At 36.9% G+C, this 6,403-nt stretch overlaps 1 pseudogene; it reads left to right on the top strand.

The window, feature by feature from the left end:
- The first annotated feature begins 779 nt into the window (after nt 1-779).
- Nucleotides 780-1,294, top strand: LOC138419433 (large ribosomal subunit protein eL20 pseudogene; annotated as a pseudogene).
- The last annotated feature ends 5,109 nt before the right edge of the window (nt 1,295-6,403 follow it).

The raw sequence follows: 6,403 nt of genomic DNA, 5'->3' as shown, positions 1-6,403 counted from the left end.
TAATTTCAGTTCTATAGTGCTTAGAAGAGAAAACAGAGCTTGAAAGGTTAAAAATAAGAATATAGGAAAAAAAAGAATATAGGAAAGATTGGCAAGGCAAATACTAACCAGAGGAAAATAGTAATTTAGTGATTTTTAGTAATTTTAGTATCAAAGTACAAAATAAAGCAAAAAGTTTTAAAAGAAATAGAAAAATTCCACAAGAAGATTTCACTTATGTGTGTGTGTGTGTGTGTGTGTGTGTGTGTATTGGTATATGTACATGTGCATGTGTGCACACAAAAACACATATACTTGGACACACACATGTATAAATGCATGCACAAAGTATTAACCTGTATGCTAATACAATATAGCTTCAAACTATAAAAATCAAAAACTGACAGAATTATCAAGGGACAGTGATAGAAGAAAGATTGAACATGTTAAATGGAGACCTAGAAGGTGTTAAGAAGAAACACATATTGAACTTCTAGATATGAAAACTGTAATACATGAGACGACAAATATAGTGTATGGGATTAACAGATTAGAAGAGATTAATAAACTACAAAGTATAGCAATAGAAACCATCCAAAATGAAACAGACAGGAAAAAACACACACGAGGAATAAATGAACAAAGCATCAGCGAACCATAAGACAACCTCAAATGGCTAAATATAACTGGCATCCCTGAGGGTAGGGAGCAAAAATATTTGAAAAAATAATGGCTAAGTTTTTCTAATTTGAAAAAATTATAAGCCTTTTGTGTGTGGTGGCCAGCATGGAGAGAGTGTCATGAAGGCCTTAGGCACACTATGAGAGTATAAGGTGCGGGGAGGAGCCTCCCTGCCCACCCCCAAATGCCACTTATCACGCCTCTATCAAATAAAAATTTTTGCATCTTTGCACCTAATTATTCCAAGTTCCAAGTTCTGATACTTTGCATCTCAACTGAAGAAGATGAATTCTTCAGGGAAACTGTCTCCTGTAGGCAGATGTTCAAGAAATCCCCCGTCAGGTGAGGAACTTCAGCATCTGACTGCACTACAGCTCCTGCAGTGGCACCCACATGTACCAGGTTTACTGGGACCTGACTACCACAGGCAATGTCACTCAATGCTATCAGCTCACGGGTGTCCAGCACTCAATCCAGATCATCATGGTGGAGGAGATCACAGCCAAAAGGTGCCATCTGCCAAAGGCCAAGAAGTTTCACAATTACAAAATCAAGTTGCTGCTGCCCCTACTGGGTCCTACATCACCAGAATCAGCCATGCTTCACCATCAATAAGCCCAATACTTTCTTTTAGACACAGGGCTCTTCCCAAGCCCAGGTCTGCCAAAATAAATTCCTTGCGGGGAGGAAACCCCCAAGGAGTTCAGTGAACTCCAACCATAATTATGAAAAGTGAAGAAAACTAAGACACATCATAAGCAAATTGCTTAAGATCAGCGATAAAAAGGAAAATGTGAGAAGTAGTCAGAGGAGGGGGGAAAAAAGACACCTTATGTTCAAAGGATGAGAACCAGATTTTTCATCGGAAGCAATGTAAGCTGCTGCTGCTGCTGCTGCTAAGTCACTTCAGTCATGTCCAACTCTGTGCGACCCCATAGATGGCAGCCTACCAGGCTCCCCCATCCCTGGGATTCTCCAGGCAAGAACACTGGAGTGGGTTGCCATTTCCTTCTCCAATGCATGAAAGTGAAAAGTGAAAGGGAAGTCGCTCAGTCGTGTCTGACCCTCAGCGACCCCATGCACTGCAGCCTTCCAGGCTCCTCCGTCCATGGGAGTTTCCAGGCGGGAGTACTGGAGTGGGGTGCCATTGCCTTCTCCAATGTAAGCTAGGAAACTACAATATTTTTAAAGTGCAGACTAGGGTGGGGAAGAGGGAAGCAAGTAGGAGACAGCAAAAACAGAAAAATGAAGGTGAAACAAAGACCAATCTAAACATAAAAAACTGAAAGAATTAATCACCAATAGACCTGCATGACAAGAAATAGTAAAGTGCTTCAAACAGAATGAAAATTATACCAGATGGAAACCTGGATGTACACAAAAGAAGGAAGAGCATTAGAAATAGAAACTACAAATGTAAATATAAAGACTTTTAAAATTTATATCTTTAAAAGATAATCAACTGTTTAAAGCCCCCCCAAAAATAGTAACAAGATTTTGTATGCATTTCAACATACACAAAAATGAAAGGTATGACAATAGCTTAAAGGCCAGGAAAGGAAATAAAAATGAAAGCATACTATCGTCAGTCTCTTACAGTGTAAGTGTACAACAGCAAAGAATGACTATGAAATATTAAAGATACATAATATAAACTCCAAAACAACCAGTAAAATAAGATATAATTAATAAGACAAAGGAGATAATAAAGAACCATAAAAATATTAATCTGAAAGAAAAGAAAAGGAGTATAAAAGGAACATAGAAGAGAAGGGACATACAGAAAACAAAAGCAAGATAGTCAGTTCAACACAATTATACCAAGAACCGTATTAAATGTAAATAGTCTTTAAAAAACACAACTAAACAGCAGGGATAATTACATTAGGAAAAAAAAGAGGTAACACCAAACTCTATGCTGCTGAAAAAAAAAAAAAGTAAAAAGATGAAAAAGATATTCTATACTAATATAAATTGAAAGAAAGTAGGAGTGGCTATACTAATATCAGACAAAGTGGATTTCATCCTCCAGTATTTTAGGTCTAAGATACAGCACCAATTTCAACCTTGAATTAAAATCTCCACCCAGGTATTGAAATAAGAATACGGTGTCATCATGCCTGTCCAACTCTTTTACTCATGGTATAAAAGGTGGAAGTCAAATTTTAATGGCCTTTTTATCTTTACCAGTTCTAAATTCTTGTACCCTCTGAAAAATAAAAAACTGTAACAGAATTGCAATATTTAAACACCCAAATTTCTGGATATATTTGGCATTTTTATCACAGAAACAGGTTTCAGGGAATTAAAGAATTATAATAAAAATCCAAAGCCTGTGATTGAGCAATTTAACTATTTTTAATGATGGTGAACAGTAAATACATGACCAGAAACACAAAATATTAACATCAAAGTGAATTACAGAAAGGCTCAGAAAGTACTAATGGCCCGAAGGAATGTAGTCGAGAATTTAACAGACTAAAGTTCACAAGAGAACATGACAAGAATCTAACACTTAAAATAGTAAAAGCCAGTCTTATATTTGTTTAACCTACTGAAAAATTCTCTGTATTCTGGACAGCCTCAGCCTAATACTTCAGCAGTAAAAATATAATTAAGATATGCTAATATTGGACAAGAAAATAGTAAGACCTGGGGATGTGGAAATATCTTCCATACTGCTCAGGTGGGTAGTATGTGAAAATGGGAATGATTCTAGGGTTGGTGTAAAGAACTGCTCTGCTTAGTTGCTCAGTTGTGTCTGACTCTTTGTGATCCCATAGACTCTAGCCCTCCAGGCTTTTCTGTCCATGGGGATTCTCCAGCCAAGAACACGATAGTGGGCTGCCATGTCCTCCTCCAGCAAATCTTCTTATTCCAAGAATTGACCCCGGTTTCCCTCATTGCAGGCAGATTCCTTACTGTCTGAGCCACGAGGGAAGCCCAGTAAAGAACTGCAGAAGTCCCCTCAAAATAATTTTGCTTTTAGAGACTCCATAAATCATAAAGGTTGGGAGTTTCCATTAATGAAAACACCTCATAGACCTTTGTCCTGGTCTGCATTCCGAGAACAGAAACATCTATTTCAAGGAAATTCTGTGAGCAGAACTTAGGGAAATCAACAAGTTTTGCGCAGCAGGATTTTACAGCAGTTTTGAATAGAAATTTCAAAATGGACCTAAAAAAACTATTACTTTTCAATGCAAAAGCACCAAGCTTAAAGATGCTCTAGTTTTCAAACCTGGCTCTACAACTTTATAAATTGTGAGAACTTGACCAAGTTGCTTTCTTGCTCTTGCTTGCTCAACATTTCAGTTTTTTATTAAAATAGAATAATAACTTTCTCACAGAGTTGTTTTAAGGACTTGATCATACACATAAAGAACTGAAGTCACAGCTGAGCACTTAGTAAGGTCTAACTACACAATATAAATTATTAATAATTAGGACCACCTTTCCAAAAGGACCAGAATATGCTGACTGAAATTGGCAACTGAAAGTTAAATCGCTCAAAGGGAGCTGAATTTGTATGAGAAAAATTAAACTACTAAATTAAGTAGTACTAATTTAAGTAGCAATGAGCATGTGTTAGATAGCCTTCAAATATGGCTGCCTTCAATTTTTTCCCTTCCTGTAAAAACAGCAAGTCACTCTTCCTGTCAGAAAGGAAAGTCTACTCACCTTCCCTGAATTTGGGCTGGGCTTGTACCTAGGGTGGCAGTGACACTGTGCTAGATCCAAGCCTAGACTCCAAACTCTTGGCAACTGCTGATTTTCCTCTCGAAGCCAGCTCAGTTTAAGAAGTCTGACTAACCTGAGACTACCATGCTGTTAAGGAGACCCTAGCTAGCCACATGAAGAGGACACATGGAGAAACAGCAAAGCATAAGACATTGGAGTGAAGTTTCCCCGAAACTTCTAGTCCAGCCAAGATGCCAACTGAACGCAGAGAACTGAGTAAACATAGCTGACGTCATGAGGAAGAAAAACCACCCAGTTAAATAAGCCCACTCCCTCAACCCATAGAATCATAAGAAAAAAAATCTAAAAAAAAAAAAAGTTATGGGCAATAGACAACTAACAGAATCTAAACCCAAAAACCATCAACTATATTTATTTGTAGCCTTAGACTGTCAGAAGCAGCTCATCAAACTCTTTTCTCTCAATGAATTTTACTGGGGTGTATGCACTAGACGTTTTAGATAATGCTAGAAATGAGCATCACCCCCCAAAATAAAAAGGAGAACTGCAATTCCTGAAATATTCTTTTTGCAGGATAATCCCAGACTCACTGGTAGAGGCTACATATAAGAACCAAGCCAGTGAAAGCAGCTAGAACACCTCTGGCAGAGGGGTGATCCTTTCTTCTTGCTGTTGTTTAGTCACAAAGTCATGCCCAACTCTTTACAACCCCAGAAACTGTAGCTCCTCTGTTTATGGGATTTCCCAGGCAAAAATACTAGAGTGGGATAACATTTCCTCCTCCAGGAGATCGTTCTGACCCAGAAATCAAACCGATGTCTCCCACTTATTAGCAGGCGGGTTCCTTACCACTTTACCTACAGATTAAAAAAAAAAAATACTCTGTAAAAACTTTTTATGACAGAGCCCATTGAAAGCCATCTTGCAACTACATCTAACTTTCAGGAAACCTAAATTTATTACCAAAAGCCACGTTGGTAATATTTTTTCTTTCCCTATATAAAACTGGTATTTAAGAACACAACCACAGTCAGTTTTTTCCAAATACATAATCTCATTGGGATTTTGGCTTATGGTTTAAGAATCTGTTGGAGTCAATGTTTTTCCTCCCTTTTGTGAATAATAAATTATCATAACTAGTGGTCAATGCTGTGATGCCAGAAGATAGTTCTAAAAACACAAGATAATAAAATAGATAGAATCCTTGAAATGCTTGGTCTTCCACTTTTGTAATTCCTTTTCTTTCCTTAGAGCAAATTCCTTTCTCAGTCTTTAAATGACAGCTATCTTATCACTCTCAACTGATTATGGATTGAAAAATGTTTTTGACCTCTTCCCCAAAATTTTTCCCTTAACCCATTTCCCACACCTGTGGTAGGAAATCATGAAGAATAATTCTGGGCATAAAAGCTTTTCATGGCTTTAATATGGTGAACTCATCTCAATATTTCTCTGATTTGCTGACAATGACCTTACTTTTAAGAGCCTTCAGTGAAGGCATCTCCAGAATTTCAAGACAGTTATTTATTGGCTTATTCCTTTTACTCTACTTAACCTCATAAAATAAAATTAAGTTCTAAATTAAACAAATTTAAAATAGCAGTTTCTAACAGCAAGGCTAGTTTCTAACAGCAAAGGCTAACTTTGTATCTCACAATGGCCTGTTTTTATATCCAAGTAGCATTCTTTTTTAACAGCTGTTTTATTAATTTTTATTGGAGTATAGTTGCTTTATAATGGTGTGTTAGTTTCTGCTGTAGAGCGAAGTGAATTAGCTACACATATACATATATCTCCTTTTTTGGATTTCCTTCCCATTTAGGTAACCACAGAGTATTGAGTAGAATCCTCTGTGTTATACAATAGGTTCTCATTAGTTATCTGTTTTATACATATTAGTATATATATATATATATATATATATATATCAATCCCAATCTCTCAATTCATTCCACATTCTCCTTCCCTCCTTGATATCCAAACATTTGTTCTCTATATCTGTGTTCTATCTCTCAAAGTAACATTCATTTCTGTACACATC

The sequence above is a fragment of the Ovis canadensis genome, chromosome 14, assembly GCF_042477335.2.
Source record: "Ovis canadensis isolate MfBH-ARS-UI-01 breed Bighorn chromosome 14, ARS-UI_OviCan_v2, whole genome shotgun sequence".
Classification (NCBI taxonomy): Eukaryota; Metazoa; Chordata; class Mammalia; order Artiodactyla; family Bovidae; genus Ovis; species Ovis canadensis.
The sequence above is the reverse complement of the archived record's forward strand: the minus strand, read 5'-3'. Positions and strand labels throughout refer to the sequence as shown.